The sequence below is a fragment of the Coffea arabica genome, chromosome 11c (assembly GCF_036785885.1).
Source record: "Coffea arabica cultivar ET-39 chromosome 11c, Coffea Arabica ET-39 HiFi, whole genome shotgun sequence".
Taxonomy (NCBI): Eukaryota; Viridiplantae; Streptophyta; class Magnoliopsida; order Gentianales; family Rubiaceae; genus Coffea; species Coffea arabica.
The window spans coordinates 21,373,268-21,388,436 of record NC_092330.1 but is presented as its reverse complement, the minus strand read 5'-3'; the positions used below and the strand labels follow the sequence as shown (position 1 = coordinate 21,388,436).

The following is a 15,169-nucleotide window of genomic DNA, read 5'->3' as shown; positions in this document are numbered from 1 at the left end:
TTTTTTGTTTCGAAATCCAAATTTCCCCTTCGTTCTTTATGCTGTAGTAATTTAGCTCCGTCGGAACGATTGCTTTATATTTTGCTTCTCATCGAAGCATGAAGGCGGATCTGAAGGCGCGAGACAAGTCAGGAACGGTACGGCTGGATCGAAGCCCGGATCGTCGGTCAAAGTTGTCGGCGCAAATGTATAAGCGCAAGCGTGAAGGATCAATTTCGGGATAATTGAGAGTTGCGCAACGAGGGAAAAAAAAAGGTGCAAATCAACAAGAAAAAAATGTAAAAGTAAATAAATAAAAGGATGAGGGGAAATTCTTGAATTGACGCTTAAAATGAATTCGGGTCCAAAAAACCCACACTGCTTCACAGGACGGGGCAGTTTAAAAGAATAAAGCGAAAGGAACATGGCGGGTGCGATCATACCAGCACTAATGCACCGGATCCCATCAGAACTCCGAAGTTAAGCGTGCTTGGGCGAGAGTAGTACTAGGATGGGTGACCCCCTGGGAAGTCCTCGTGTTGCACCCCACACTTTTTTGTTTCGAAATCCAAATTTCCCCTTCGTTCTTTATGCTGTAGTAATTTAGCTCCGTCGGAACGATTGCTTTATATTTTGCTTCTTATCGAAGCATGAAGGCGGATCTGAAGGCGCGAGACAAGTCAGGAACGGTACGGCTGGATCGAAGCCCGGATCGTCGGTCAAAGTTGTCGGCGCAAATGTATAAGCGCAAGCGTGAAGGATCAATTTCAGGATAACTGAGAGTTGTGCGACGAGGGAAAAAAAAAGGTGCAAATCAACAAGAAAAAAATATAAAAGTAAATAAATAAAAGGATGAGAGGAAATTCATGAATTGACGCTTAGAATGAATTCGGGTCCAGAAAAGCCAAACTGCTTCACAGGACGTGGCAGTTTAAAAGAATAAAGCGAAAGGAACATGGCGGGTGCGATCATACCAGCACTAATGCACCGGATCCCTTCAGAACTCCGAAGTTAAGCGTGCTTGGGCGACAGTAGTACTAGGATGGGTGACCCTAGGCCTGTCAACGGGTCGGGTCTAGACCCGGATCCGGATCGGATCGCTGAAATTATTGCGAGTATGGGTAGGGATTTAATTCCGTTATCCGAATCCGGATCCGTTTTTTCAAACAAAAAAACGGGTCGGATACGGAATATTGTATTCCGACCCGTATTAGACCCGGATCCGGATATAAATGATTTAATAATTTAAAAAATATAAATATTATCAATATAATTTGATTAGGATGATGTATTTGAGTAAAATCAATTTGATTTATTTTCTTATTTGGTTTTTTCTTTGCATTAGTTAGAAATTAGTTTACAAATATATCTTTTTCTCTTTTTTGTCAGAAATTATAAATTTTGGCAAATTTGTTCGGGTAGACCCGACCCGGATCCGAGACTCGCCGGGTCCGGATCCGGAACACAGAATAAAAGGCCCGTCGGGTAAACGGGTCGGATCCGGGTCCGGAATAATGAATTCCGGCCCGGACCCGGCCCGCTGACACCCTAGGTGACCCCCTGGGAAATCCTCGTGTTGCACCCCTCCCTTTTTTGTTTCGAAATCCAAATTTCCCCTTCGTTCTTTATGCTGTAGTAACTTAGCTCCGTCGGAACGATTGCTTTATATTTTGCTTCTCATCGAAGCATGAAGGCGGATCTGAAGGCGCGAGACAAGTCAGGAACGGTACGGCTGGATCGAAGCCCGGATTGTCGGTCAAAGTTGTCGGCGCAAATGTATAAGCGCAAGCGTGAAGGATCAATTTCAGGATAATTGAGAGTTGCGCAACGAGGGAAAAAAAAAGGTGCAAATCAACAAGAAAAAAATGTAAAAGTAAATAAATAAAAGGATGAGGGGAAATTCTTGAATTGACGCTTAAAATGAATTCGGGTCCAAAAAACCCACACTGCTTCACAGGACGGGGCAGTTTAAAAGAATAAAGCGAAAGGAACATGGCGGGTGCGATCATACCAGCACTAATGCACCGGATCCCATCAGAACTCCGAAGTTAAGCGTGCTTGGGCGAGAGTAGTACTAGGATGGGTGACCCCCTGGGAAGTCCTCGTGTTGCACCCCACACTTTTTTGTTTCGAAATCCAAATTTCCCCTTCGTTCTTTATGCTGTAGTAATTTAGCTCCGTCGGAACGATTGCTTTATATTTTGCTTCTTATCGAAGCATGAAGGCGGATCTGAAGGCGCGAGACAAGTCAGGAACGGTACGGCTGGATCGAAGCCCGGATCGTCGGTCAAAGTTGTCGGCACAAATGTATAAGCGCAAGCGTGAAGGATCAATTTCAGGATAACTGAGAGTTGTGCGACGAGGGAAAAAAAAAGGTGCAAATCAACAAGAAAAAAATATAAAAGTAAATAAATAAAAGGATGAGAGGAAATTCATGAATTGACGCTTAGAATGAATTCGGGTCCAGAAAAGCCAAACTGCTTCACAGGACGTGGCAGTTTAAAAGAATAAAGCGAAAGGAACATGGCGGGTGCGATCATACCAGCACTAATGCACCGGATCCCTTCAGAACTCCGAAGTTAAGCGTGCTTGGGCGACAGTAGTACTAGGATGGGTGACCCTAGGCCTGTCAACGGGTCGGGTCTAGACCCGGATCCGGATCGGATCGCTGAAATTATTGCGAGTATGGGTAGGGATTTAATTCCGTTACCCGAATCCGGATCCGTTTTTTCAAACAAAAAAACGGGTCGGATACGGAATATTGTATTCCGACCCGTATTAGACCCGGATCCGGATATAAATGATTTAATAATTTAAAAAATATAAATATTATCAATATAATTTGATTAGGATGATGTATTTGAGTAAAATCAATTTGATTTATTTTCTTATTTGGTTTTTTCTTTGCATTAGTTAGAAATTAGTTTACAAATATATCTTTTTCTCTTTTTTGTTAGAAATTATAAATTTTGGCAAATTTGTTCGGGTAGACCCGACCCGGATCCGAGACTCGCCGGGTCCGGAACACAGAATAAAAGGCCCGTCGGGTAAACGGATCGGATCCGGGTCCGGAATAATGATTTCCGGCCCGGACCCGGCCCGCTGACACCCCTAGGTGACCCCCTGGGAAATCCCCGTGTTGCACCCCTCCCTTTTTTGTTTCGAAATCCAAATTTCCCCTTCGTTCTTTATGCTGTAGTAATTTAGCTCCGTCGGAACGATTGCTTTATATTTTGCTTCTCATCGAAGCATGAAGGCGGATCTGAAGGCGCGAGACAAGTCAGGAACGGTACGGCTGGATCGAAGCCCGGATCGTCGGTCAAAGTTGTCGGCGCAAATGTATAAGCGCAAGCGTGAAGGATCAATTTCAGGATAATTGAGAGTTGCGCGACGAGGGAAAAAAAAAGGTGCAAATCAACAAGAAAAAAATGTAAAAGTAAATAAATAAAAGGATGAGGGGAAATTCTTGAATTGACGCTTAAAATGAATTCGGGTCCAGAAAAGCCACACTGCTTCACAGGACGGGGCAGTTTAAAAGAATAAAGCGAAAAGAACATGGCGGGTGCGATCATACCAGCACTAATGCACCGGATCCCATCAGAACTCCGAAGTTAAGCGTGCTTGGGCGAGAGTAGTACTAGGATGGGTGACCCCCTGGGAAGTCCTCGTGTTGCACCCCTCCCTTTTTTGTTTCGAAATCCAAATTTCCCCTTCGTTCTTGATGCTGTAGTAATTTAGCTCCGTCGGAACGATTGCTTTATATTTTGCTTCTTATCGAAGCATGAAGGCGGATCTGAAGGCGCGAGACAAGTCAGGAACGGTACGGCTGGATCGAAGCCCGGATCGTCGGTCAAAGTTGTCGGCGCAAATGTATAAGCGCAAGCGTGAAGGATCAATTTCGGGATAACTGAGAGTTGTGCGACGAGGGAAAAAAAAAGGTGCAAATCAACAAGAAAAAAATATAAAAGTAAATAAATAAAAGGATGAGAGGAAATTCATGAATTGACGCTTAGAATGAATTCGGGTCCAGAAAAGCCAAACTGCTTCACAGGGCGTGGCAGTTTAAAAGAATAAAACGAAAGGAACATGGCGGGTGCGATCATACCAGCACTAATGCCCCGGATCCCATCAGAACTCTGAAGTTAAGCGTGCTTGGGCGACAGTAGTACTAGGATGGGTGACCCTAGGCCTGTCAACGGGTCGGGTCTAGACCCGGATCCGGATCGGATCGCTGAAATTATTGCGGGTATGGGTAGGGATTTAATTCCGTTACCCGGATCCGGATCCGTTTTTTCAAACAAAAAAACGGGTCGGATACGGAATATAGTATTCCGACCCGTATTAGATCCGGATCCGGATATAAATGATTTAATAATTTAAAAAATATATATATTATCAATATAATTTGATTAGGATGATGTATTTGAGTAAAATCAATTTGATTTATTTTCTTATTTGGTTTTTTCTTTGCATTAGTTAGAAATTAGTTTACAAATATATCTTTTTCTCTTTTTTGTCAGAAATTATAAATTTTGGCAAATTTGTTCGGGTAGACCCGACCCGGATCCGAGACTCGCCGGGTCCGGATCCGGAACACAGAATAAAAGGCCCGTCGGGTAAACGGGTCGGATCCGGGTCCGGAATAATGAATTCCGGCCCGGACCCGGCCCGCTGACACCCTAGGTGACCCCCTGGGAACTCCTCGTGTTGCACCCCTCCCTTTTTTGTTTCGAAATCCAAATTTCCCCTTCGTTCTTTATGCTGTAGTAACTTAGCTCCGTCGGAACGATTGCTTTATATTTTGCTTCTCATCGAAGCATGAAGGCGGATCTGAAGGCGCGAGACAAGTCAGGAACGGTACGGCTGGATCGAAGCCCGGATCGTCGGTCAAAGTTGTCGGCGCAAATGTATAAGCGCAAGCGTGAAGGATCAATTTCAGGATAATTGAGAGTTGTGCGACGAGGGAAAAAAAAAGGTGCAAATCAACAAGAAAAAAATATAAAAGTAAATAAATAAAAGGATGAGAGGAAATTCATGAATTGACGCTTAGAATGAATTCGGGTCCTGAAAAGCCAAACTGCTTCACAGGACGTGGCAGTTTAAAAGAATAAAGCGAAAGGAACATGGCGGGTGCGATCATACCAGCACTAATGCACCGGATCCCATCAGAACTCCGAAGTTAAGCGTGCTTGGGCGACAGTAGTACTAGGATGGGTGACCCTAGGCCTGTCAACGGGTCGGGTCTAGACCCGGATCCGGATCGGATCGCTGAAATTATTGCGGGTATGGGTAGGGATTTAATTCCGTTACCCGGATCCGGATCCGTTTTTTCAAACAAAAAAACGTGTCGGATACGGAATATAGTATTCCGACCCGTATTAGACCCGGATCCGGATATAAATGATTTAATAATTTAAAAAATATAAATATTATCAATATAATTTGATTAGGATGATATATTTGAGTAAAATCAATTTGATTTATTTTCTTATTTGGTTTTTTCTTTGCATTAGTTAGAAATTAGTTTACAAATATATCTTTTTCTCTTTTTTGTCAGAAATTATAAATTTTGGCAAATTTGTTCGGGTAGACCCGACCCGGATCCGAGACTCGCCGGGTCCGGATCCGGAACACAGAATAAAAGGCCCGTCGGGTAAACGGGTCGGATCCGGGTCCGGCATAGTAATTCGGGTCCGGGTCCGGAATAATGAATTCCGGCCCGGACCCGGCCCGCTGACACCCCTAGGTGACCCCTTGGGAAATCCTCGTGTTGCACCCCTCCCTTTTTTGTTTCGAAATCCAAATTTCCCCTTCGTTCTTTATGCTGTAGTAATTTAGCTCCGTCGGACCGATTGCTTTATATTTTGCTTCTCATCGAAGCATGAAGGCGGATCTGAACGCGCGAGACAAGTCAGGAACGGTACGGCTGGATCGAAGCCCGGATCGTCGGTCAAAGTTGTCGGCGCAAATGTATAAGCGCAAGCGTGAAGGATCAATTTCGGGATAATTGAGAGTTGCGCAACGAGGGAAAAAAAAAGGTGCAAATCAACAAGAAAAAAATGTAAAAGTAAATAAATAAAAGGATGAGGGGAAATTCTTGAATTGACGCTTAAAATGAATTCGGGTCCAAAAAACCCACACTGCTTCACAGGACGGGGCAGTTTAAAAGAATAAAGCGAAAGGAACATGGCGGGTGCGATCATACCAGCACTAATGCACCGGATCCCATCAGAACTCCGAAGTTAAGCGTGCTTGGGCGAGAGTAGTACTAGGATGGGTGACCCCCTGGGAAGTCCTCGTGTTGCACCCCACACTTTTTTGTTTCGAAATCCAAATTTCCCCTTCGTTCTTTATGCTGTAGTAATTTAGCTCCGTCGGAACGATTGCTTTATATTTTGCTTCTTATCGAAGCATGAAGGCGGATCTGAAGGCGCGAGACAAGTCAGGAACGGTACGGCTGGATCGAAGCCCGGATCGTCGGTCAAAGTTGTCGGCGCAAATGTATAAGCGCAAGCGTGAAGGATCAATTTCAGGATAACTGAGAGTTGTGCGACGAGGGAAAAAAAAAGGTGCAAATCAACAAGAAAAAAATATAAAAGTAAATAAATAAAAGGATGAGAGGAAATTCATGAATTGACGCTTAGAATGAATTCGGGTCCAGAAAAGCCAAACTGCTTCACAGGACGTGGCAGTTTAAAAGAATAAAGCGAAAGGAACATGGCGGGTGCGATCATACCAGCACTAATGCACCGGATCCCTTCAGAACTCCGAAGTTAAGCGTGCTTGGGCGACAGTAGTACTAGGATGGGTGACCCTAGGCCTGTCAACGGGTCGGGTCTAGACCCGGATCCGGATCGGATCGCTGAAATTATTGCGAGTATGGGTAGGGATTTAATTCCGTTATCCGAATCCGGATCCGTTTTTTCAAACAAAAAAACGGGTCGGATACGGAATATTGTATTCCGACCCGTATTAGACCCGGATCCGGATATAAATGATTTAATAATTTAAAAAATATAAATATTATCAATATAATTTGATTAGGATGATGTATTTGAGTAAAATCAATTTGATTTATTTTCTTATTTGGTTTTTTCTTTGCATTAGTTAGAAATTAGTTTACAAATATATCTTTTTCTCTTTTTTGTCAGAAATTATAAATTTTGGCAAATTTGTTCGGGTAGACCCGACCCGGATCCGAGACTCGCCGGGTCCGGATCCGGAACACAGAATAAAAGGCCCGTCGGGTAAACGGGTCGGATCCGGGTCCGGAATAATGAATTCCGGCCCGGACCCGGCCCGCTGACACCCTAGGTGACCCCCTGGGAAATCCTCGTGTTGCACCCCTCCCTTTTTTGTTTCGAAATCCAAATTTCCCCTTCGTTCTTTATGCTGTAGTAACTTAGCTCCGTCGGAACGATTGCTTTATATTTTGCTTCTCATCGAAGCATGAAGGCGGATCTGAAGGCGCGAGACAAGTCAGGAACGGTACGGCTGGATCGAAGCCCGGATTGTCGGTCAAAGTTGTCGGCGCAAATGTATAAGCGCAAGCGTGAAGGATCAATTTCAGGATAATTGAGAGTTGCGCAACGAGGGAAAAAAAAAGGTGCAAATCAACAAGAAAAAAATGTAAAAGTAAATAAATAAAAGGATGAGGGGAAATTCTTGAATTGACGCTTAAAATGAATTCGGGTCCAAAAAACCCACACTGCTTCACAGGACGGGGCAGTTTAAAAGAATAAAGCGAAAGGAACATGGCGGGTGCGATCATACCAGCACTAATGCACCGGATCCCATCAGAACTCCGAAGTTAAGCGTGCTTGGGCGAGAGTAGTACTAGGATGGGTGACCCCCTGGGAAGTCCTCGTGTTGCACCCCACACTTTTTTGTTTCGAAATCCAAATTTCCCCTTCGTTCTTTATGCTGTAGTAATTTAGCTCCGTCGGAACGATTGCTTTATATTTTGCTTCTTATCGAAGCATGAAGGCGGATCTGAAGGCGCGAGACAAGTCAGGAACGGTACGGCTGGATCGAAGCCCGGATCGTCGGTCAAAGTTGTCGGCACAAATGTATAAGCGCAAGCGTGAAGGATCAATTTCAGGATAACTGAGAGTTGTGCGACGAGGGAAAAAAAAAGGTGCAAATCAACAAGAAAAAAATATAAAAGTAAATAAATAAAAGGATGAGAGGAAATTCATGAATTGACGCTTAGAATGAATTCGGGTCCAGAAAAGCCAAACTGCTTCACAGGACGTGGCAGTTTAAAAGAATAAAGCGAAAGGAACATGGCGGGTGCGATCATACCAGCACTAATGCACCGGATCCCTTCAGAACTCCGAAGTTAAGCGTGCTTGGGCGACAGTAGTACTAGGATGGGTGACCCTAGGCCTGTCAACGGGTCGGGTCTAGACCCGGATCCGGATCGGATCGCTGAAATTATTGCGAGTATGGGTAGGGATTTAATTCCGTTACCCGAATCCGGATCCGTTTTTTCAAACAAAAAAACGGGTCGGATACGGAATATTGTATTCCGACCCGTATTAGACCCGGATCCGGATATAAATGATTTAATAATTTAAAAAATATAAATATTATCAATATAATTTGATTAGGATGATGTATTTGAGTAAAATCAATTTGATTTATTTTCTTATTTGGTTTTTTCTTTGCATTAGTTAGAAATTAGTTTACAAATATATCTTTTTCTCTTTTTTGTTAGAAATTATAAATTTTGGCAAATTTGTTCGGGTAGACCCGACCCGGATCCGAGACTCGCCGGGTCCGGAACACAGAATAAAAGGCCCGTCGGGTAAACGGATCGGATCCGGGTCCGGAATAATGATTTCCGGCCCGGACCCGGCCCGCTGACACCCCTAGGTGACCCCCTGGGAAATCCCCGTGTTGCACCCCTCCCTTTTTTGTTTCGAAATCCAAATTTCCCCTTCGTTCTTTATGCTGTAGTAATTTAGCTCCGTCGGAACGATTGCTTTATATTTTGCTTCTCATCGAAGCATGAAGGCGGATCTGAAGGCGCGAGACAAGTCAGGAACGGTACGGCTGGATCGAAGCCCGGATCGTCGGTCAAAGTTGTCGGCGCAAATGTATAAGCGCAAGCGTGAAGGATCAATTTCAGGATAATTGAGAGTTGCGCGACGAGGGAAAAAAAAAGGTGCAAATCAACAAGAAAAAAATGTAAAAGTAAATAAATAAAAGGATGAGGGGAAATTCTTGAATTGACGCTTAAAATGAATTCGGGTCCAGAAAAGCCACACTGCTTCACAGGACGGGGCAGTTTAAAAGAATAAAGCGAAAAGAACATGGCGGGTGCGATCATACCAGCACTAATGCACCGGATCCCATCAGAACTCCGAAGTTAAGCGTGCTTGGGCGAGAGTAGTACTAGGATGGGTGACCCCCTGGGAAGTCCTCGTGTTGCACCCCTCCCTTTTTTGTTTCGAAATCCAAATTTCCCCTTCGTTCTTGATGCTGTAGTAATTTAGCTCCGTCGGAACGATTGCTTTATATTTTGCTTCTTATCGAAGCATGAAGGCGGATCTGAAGGCGCGAGACAAGTCAGGAACGGTACGGCTGGATCGAAGCCCGGATCGTCGGTCAAAGTTGTCGGCGCAAATGTATAAGCGCAAGCGTGAAGGATCAATTTCGGGATAACTGAGAGTTGTGCGACGAGGGAAAAAAAAAGGTGCAAATCAACAAGAAAAAAATATAAAAGTAAATAAATAAAAGGATGAGAGGAAATTCATGAATTGACGCTTAGAATGAATTCGGGTCCAGAAAAGCCAAACTGCTTCACAGGACGTGGCAGTTTAAAAGAATAAAGCGAAAGGAACATGGCGGGTGCGATCATACCAGCACTAATGCACCGGATCCCTTCAGAACTCCGAAGTTAAGCGTGCTTGGGCGACAGTAGTACTAGGATGGGTGACCCTAGGCCTGTCAACGGGTCGGGTCTAGACCCGGATCCGGATCGGATCGCTGAAATTATTGCGAGTATGGGTAGGGATTTAATTCCGTTATCCGAATCCGGATCCGTTTTTTCAAACAAAAAAACGGGTCGGATACGGAATATTGTATTCCGACCCGTATTAGACCCGGATCCGGATATAAATGATTTAATAATTTAAAAAATATAAATATTATCAATATAATTTGATTAGGATGATGTATTTGAGTAAAATCAATTTGATTTATTTTCTTATTTGGTTTTTTCTTTGCATTAGTTAGAAATTAGTTTACAAATATATCTTTTTCTCTTTTTTGTCAGAAATTATAAATTTTGGCAAATTTGTTCGGGTAGACCCGACCCGGATCCGAGACTCGCCGGGTCCGGATCCGGAACACAGAATAAAAGGCCCGTCGGGTAAACGGGTCGGATCCGGGTCCGGAATAATGAATTCCGGCCCGGACCCGGCCCGCTGACACCCTAGGTGACCCCCTGGGAAATCCTCGTGTTGCACCCCTCCCTTTTTTGTTTCGAAATCCAAATTTCCCCTTCGTTCTTTATGCTGTAGTAACTTAGCTCCGTCGGAACGATTGCTTTATATTTTGCTTCTCATCGAAGCATGAAGGCGGATCTGAAGGCGCGAGACAAGTCAGGAACGGTACGGCTGGATCGAAGCCCGGATTGTCGGTCAAAGTTGTCGGCGCAAATGTATAAGCGCAAGCGTGAAGGATCAATTTCAGGATAATTGAGAGTTGCGCAACGAGGGAAAAAAAAAGGTGCAAATCAACAAGAAAAAAATGTAAAAGTAAATAAATAAAAGGATGAGGGGAAATTCTTGAATTGACGCTTAAAATGAATTCGGGTCCAAAAAACCCACACTGCTTCACAGGACGGGGCAGTTTAAAAGAATAAAGCGAAAGGAACATGGCGGGTGCGATCATACCAGCACTAATGCACCGGATCCCATCAGAACTCCGAAGTTAAGCGTGCTTGGGCGAGAGTAGTACTAGGATGGGTGACCCCCTGGGAAGTCCTCGTGTTGCACCCCACACTTTTTTGTTTCGAAATCCAAATTTCCCCTTCGTTCTTTATGCTGTAGTAATTTAGCTCCGTCGGAACGATTGCTTTATATTTTGCTTCTTATCGAAGCATGAAGGCGGATCTGAAGGCGCGAGACAAGTCAGGAACGGTACGGCTGGATCGAAGCCCGGATCGTCGGTCAAAGTTGTCGGCGCAAATGTATAAGCGCAAGCGTGAAGGATCAATTTCGGGATAACTGAGAGTTGTGCGACGAGGGAAAAAAAAAGGTGCAAATCAACAAGAAAAAAATATAAAAGTAAATAAATAAAAGGATGAGAGGAAATTCATGAATTGACGCTTAGAATGAATTCGGGTCCAGAAAAGCCAAACTGCTTCACAGGACGTGGCAGTTTAAAAGAATAAAGCGAAAGGAACATGGCGGGTGCGATCATACCAGCACTAATGCACCGGATCCCTTCAGAACTCCGAAGTTAAGCGTGCTTGGGCGACAGTAGTACTAGGATGGGTGACCCTAGGCCTGTCAACGGGTCGGGTCTAGACCCGGATCCGGATCGGATCGCTGAAATTATTGCGAGTATGGGTAGGGATTTAATTCCGTTACCCGAATCCGGATCCGTTTTTTCAAACAAAAAAACGGGTCGGATACGGAATATTGTATTCCGACCCGTATTAGACCCGGATCCGGATATAAATGATTTAATAATTTAAAAAATATAAATATTATCAATATAATTTGATTAGGATGATGTATTTGAGTAAAATCAATTTGATTTATTTTCTTATTTGGTTTTTTCTTTGCATTAGTTAGAAATTAGTTTACAAATATATCTTTTTCTCTTTTTTGTTAGAAATTATAAATTTTGGCAAATTTGTTCGGGTAGACCCGACCCGGATCCGAGACTCGCCGGGTCCGGAACACAGAATAAAAGGCCCGTCGGGTAAACGGATCGGATCCGGGTCCGGAATAATGATTTCCGGCCCGGACCCGGCCCGCTGACACCCCTAGGTGACCCCCTGGGAAATCCCCGTGTTGCACCCCTCCCTTTTTTGTTTCGAAATCCAAATTTCCCCTTCGTTCTTTATGCTGTAGTAATTTAGCTCCGTCGGAACGATTGCTTTATATTTTGCTTCTCATCGAAGCATGAAGGCGGATCTGAAGGCGCGAGACAAGTCAGGAACGGTACGGCTGGATCGAAGCCCGGATCGTCGGTCAAAGTTGTCGGCGCAAATGTATAAGCGCAAGCGTGAAGGATCAATTTCAGGATAATTGAGAGTTGTGCGACGAGGGAAAAAAAAAGGTGCAAATCAACAAGAAAAAAATATAAAAGTAAATAAATAAAAGGATGAGAGGAAATTCATGAATTGACGCTTAGAATGAATTCGGGTCCAGAAAAGCCAAACTGCTTCACAGGACGTGGCAGTTTAAAAGAATAAAGCGAAAGGAACATGGCGGGTGCGATCATACCAGCACTAATGCACCGGATCCCTTCAGAACTCCGAAGTTAAGCGTGCTTGGGCGACAGTAGTACTAGGATGGGTGACCCTAGGCCTGTCAACGGGTCGGGTCTAGACCCGGATCCGGATCGGATCGCTGAAATTATTGCGAGTATGGGTAGGGATTTAATTCCGTTATCCGAATCCGGATCCGTTTTTTCAAACAAAAAAACGGGTCGGATACGGAATATTGTATTCCGACCCGTATTAGACCCGGATCCGGATATAAATGATTTAATAATTTAAAAAATATAAATATTATCAATATAATTTGATTAGGATGATGTATTTGAGTAAAATCAATTTGATTTATTTTCTTATTTGGTTTTTTCTTTGCATTAGTTAGAAATTAGTTTACAAATATATCTTTTTCTCTTTTTTGTCAGAAATTATAAATTTTGGCAAATTTGTTCGGGTAGACCCGACCCGGATCCGAGACTCGCCGGGTCCGGATCCGGAACACAGAATAAAAGGCCCGTCGGGTAAACGGGTCGGATCCGGGTCCGGAATAATGAATTCCGGCCCGGACCCGGCCCGCTGACACCCTAGGTGACCCCCTGGGAAATCCTCGTGTTGCACCCCTCCCTTTTTTGTTTCGAAATCCAAATTTCCCCTTCGTTCTTTATGCTGTAGTAACTTAGCTCCGTCGGAACGATTGCTTTATATTTTGCTTCTCATCGAAGCATGAAGGCGGATCTGAAGGCGCGAGACAAGTCAGGAACGGTACGGCTGGATCGAAGCCCGGATTGTCGGTCAAAGTTGTCGGCGCAAATGTATAAGCGCAAGCGTGAAGGATCAATTTCAGGATAATTGAGAGTTGCGCAACGAGGGAAAAAAAAAGGTGCAAATCAACAAGAAAAAAATGTAAAAGTAAATAAATAAAAGGATGAGGGGAAATTCTTGAATTGACGCTTAAAATGAATTCGGGTCCAAAAAACCCACACTGCTTCACAGGACGGGGCAGTTTAAAAGAATAAAGCGAAAGGAACATGGCGGGTGCGATCATACCAGCACTAATGCACCGGATCCCATCAGAACTCCGAAGTTAAGCGTGCTTGGGCGAGAGTAGTACTAGGATGGGTGACCCCCTGGGAAGTCCTCGTGTTGCACCCCACACTTTTTTGTTTCGAAATCCAAATTTCCCCTTCGTTCTTTATGCTGTAGTAATTTAGCTCCGTCGGAACGATTGCTTTATATTTTGCTTCTTATCGAAGCATGAAGGCGGATCTGAAGGCGCGAGACAAGTCAGGAACGGTACGGCTGGATCGAAGCCCGGATCGTCGGTCAAAGTTGTCGGCACAAATGTATAAGCGCAAGCGTGAAGGATCAATTTCAGGATAACTGAGAGTTGTGCGACGAGGGAAAAAAAAAGGTGCAAATCAACAAGAAAAAAATATAAAAGTAAATAAATAAAAGGATGAGAGGAAATTCATGAATTGACGCTTAGAATGAATTCGGGTCCAGAAAAGCCAAACTGCTTCACAGGACGTGGCAGTTTAAAAGAATAAAGCGAAAGGAACATGGCGGGTGCGATCATACCAGCACTAATGCACCGGATCCCTTCAGAACTCCGAAGTTAAGCGTGCTTGGGCGACAGTAGTACTAGGATGGGTGACCCTAGGCCTGTCAACGGGTCGGGTCTAGACCCGGATCCGGATCGGATCGCTGAAATTATTGCGAGTATGGGTAGGGATTTAATTCCGTTACCCGAATCCGGATCCGTTTTTTCAAACAAAAAAACGGGTCGGATACGGAATATTGTATTCCGACCCGTATTAGACCCGGATCCGGATATAAATGATTTAATAATTTAAAAAATATAAATATTATCAATATAATTTGATTAGGATGATGTATTTGAGTAAAATCAATTTGATTTATTTTCTTATTTGGTTTTTTCTTTGCATTAGTTAGAAATTAGTTTACAAATATATCTTTTTCTCTTTTTTGTTAGAAATTATAAATTTTGGCAAATTTGTTCGGGTAGACCCGACCCGGATCCGAGACTCGCCGGGTCCGGAACACAGAATAAAAGGCCCGTCGGGTAAACGGATCGGATCCGGGTCCGGAATAATGATTTCCGGCCCGGACCCGGCCCGCTGACACCCCTAGGTGACCCCCTGGGAAATCCCCGTGTTGCACCCCTCCCTTTTTTGTTTCGAAATCCAAATTTCCCCTTCGTTCTTTATGCTGTAGTAATTTAGCTCCGTCGGAACGATTGCTTTATATTTTGCTTCTCATCGAAGCATGAAGGCGGATCTGAAGGCGCGAGACAAGTCAGGAACGGTACGGCTGGATCGAAGCCCGGATCGTCGGTCAAAGTTGTCGGCGCAAATGTATAAGCGCAAGCGTGAAGGATCAATTTCAGGATAATTGAGAGTTGCGCGACGAGGGAAAAAAAAAGGTGCAAATCAACAAGAAAAAAATGTAAAAGTAAATAAATAAAAGGATGAGGGGAAATTCTTGAATTGACGCTTAAAATGAATTCGGGTCCAGAAAAGCCACACTGCTTCACAGGACGGGGCAGTTTAAAAGAATAAAGCGAAAAGAACATGGCGGGTGCGATCATACCAGCACTAATGCACCGGATCCCATCAGAACTCCGAAGTTAAGCGTGCTTGGGCGAGAGTAGTACTAGGATGGGTGACCCCCTGGGAAGTCCTCGTGTTGCACCCCTCCCTTTTTTGTTTCGAA

General features: G+C 44.0%; 9 non-coding genes and 10 pseudogenes across 9 annotated transcripts; all 19 read left to right on the top strand.

Moving 5' to 3' along the window:
- Positions 1 to 408: 408 nt before the first annotated feature.
- Positions 409 to 527, top strand: LOC140018241 (5S ribosomal RNA). Its single transcript, XR_011824503.1, has one exon. It is a non-coding gene; the product is annotated as a 5S ribosomal RNA (ribosomal RNA).
- Positions 528 to 939: 412 nt separating this feature from the next.
- On the top strand, positions 940 to 1,057 carry LOC140020024 (5S ribosomal RNA; annotated as a pseudogene).
- Positions 1,058 to 1,976: 919 nt separating this feature from the next.
- On the top strand, positions 1,977 to 2,095 carry LOC140018230 (5S ribosomal RNA). Its single transcript, XR_011824502.1, has one exon. It is a non-coding gene; the product is annotated as a 5S ribosomal RNA (ribosomal RNA).
- Positions 2,096 to 2,507: 412 nt separating this feature from the next.
- LOC140020023 (5S ribosomal RNA) lies at positions 2,508 to 2,625 on the top strand (annotated as a pseudogene).
- Positions 2,626 to 3,539: 914 nt separating this feature from the next.
- Positions 3,540 to 3,658, top strand: LOC140018219 (5S ribosomal RNA). The gene has a single exon (XR_011824501.1). It is a non-coding gene; the product is annotated as a 5S ribosomal RNA (ribosomal RNA).
- A 412-nt stretch (positions 3,659 to 4,070) lies between these two features.
- LOC140020656 (5S ribosomal RNA) lies at positions 4,071 to 4,188 on the top strand (annotated as a pseudogene).
- Positions 4,189 to 5,107: 919 nt separating this feature from the next.
- On the top strand, positions 5,108 to 5,225 carry LOC140018664 (5S ribosomal RNA; annotated as a pseudogene).
- A 945-nt stretch (positions 5,226 to 6,170) lies between these two features.
- Positions 6,171 to 6,289, top strand: LOC140018207 (5S ribosomal RNA). The gene has a single exon (XR_011824499.1). It is a non-coding gene; the product is annotated as a 5S ribosomal RNA (ribosomal RNA).
- Positions 6,290 to 6,701: 412 nt separating this feature from the next.
- LOC140020021 (5S ribosomal RNA) lies at positions 6,702 to 6,819 on the top strand (annotated as a pseudogene).
- A 919-nt stretch (positions 6,820 to 7,738) lies between these two features.
- LOC140018196 (5S ribosomal RNA) lies at positions 7,739 to 7,857 on the top strand. Its single transcript, XR_011824498.1, has one exon. It is a non-coding gene; the product is annotated as a 5S ribosomal RNA (ribosomal RNA).
- Positions 7,858 to 8,269: 412 nt separating this feature from the next.
- LOC140020020 (5S ribosomal RNA) lies at positions 8,270 to 8,387 on the top strand (annotated as a pseudogene).
- A 914-nt stretch (positions 8,388 to 9,301) lies between these two features.
- On the top strand, positions 9,302 to 9,420 carry LOC140018189 (5S ribosomal RNA). Its single transcript, XR_011824490.1, has one exon. It is a non-coding gene; the product is annotated as a 5S ribosomal RNA (ribosomal RNA).
- Positions 9,421 to 9,832: 412 nt separating this feature from the next.
- LOC140020019 (5S ribosomal RNA) lies at positions 9,833 to 9,950 on the top strand (annotated as a pseudogene).
- Positions 9,951 to 10,869: 919 nt separating this feature from the next.
- On the top strand, positions 10,870 to 10,988 carry LOC140018177 (5S ribosomal RNA). The gene has a single exon (XR_011824479.1). It is a non-coding gene; the product is annotated as a 5S ribosomal RNA (ribosomal RNA).
- Positions 10,989 to 11,400: 412 nt separating this feature from the next.
- On the top strand, positions 11,401 to 11,518 carry LOC140020018 (5S ribosomal RNA; annotated as a pseudogene).
- A 914-nt stretch (positions 11,519 to 12,432) lies between these two features.
- LOC140020017 (5S ribosomal RNA) lies at positions 12,433 to 12,550 on the top strand (annotated as a pseudogene).
- Positions 12,551 to 13,469: 919 nt separating this feature from the next.
- Positions 13,470 to 13,588, top strand: LOC140018166 (5S ribosomal RNA). Its single transcript, XR_011824468.1, has one exon. It is a non-coding gene; the product is annotated as a 5S ribosomal RNA (ribosomal RNA).
- Positions 13,589 to 14,000: 412 nt separating this feature from the next.
- Positions 14,001 to 14,118, top strand: LOC140020016 (5S ribosomal RNA; annotated as a pseudogene).
- Positions 14,119 to 15,032: 914 nt separating this feature from the next.
- Positions 15,033 to 15,151, top strand: LOC140018154 (5S ribosomal RNA). Its single transcript, XR_011824456.1, has one exon. It is a non-coding gene; the product is annotated as a 5S ribosomal RNA (ribosomal RNA).
- Positions 15,152 to 15,169: the final 18 nt, after the last annotated feature.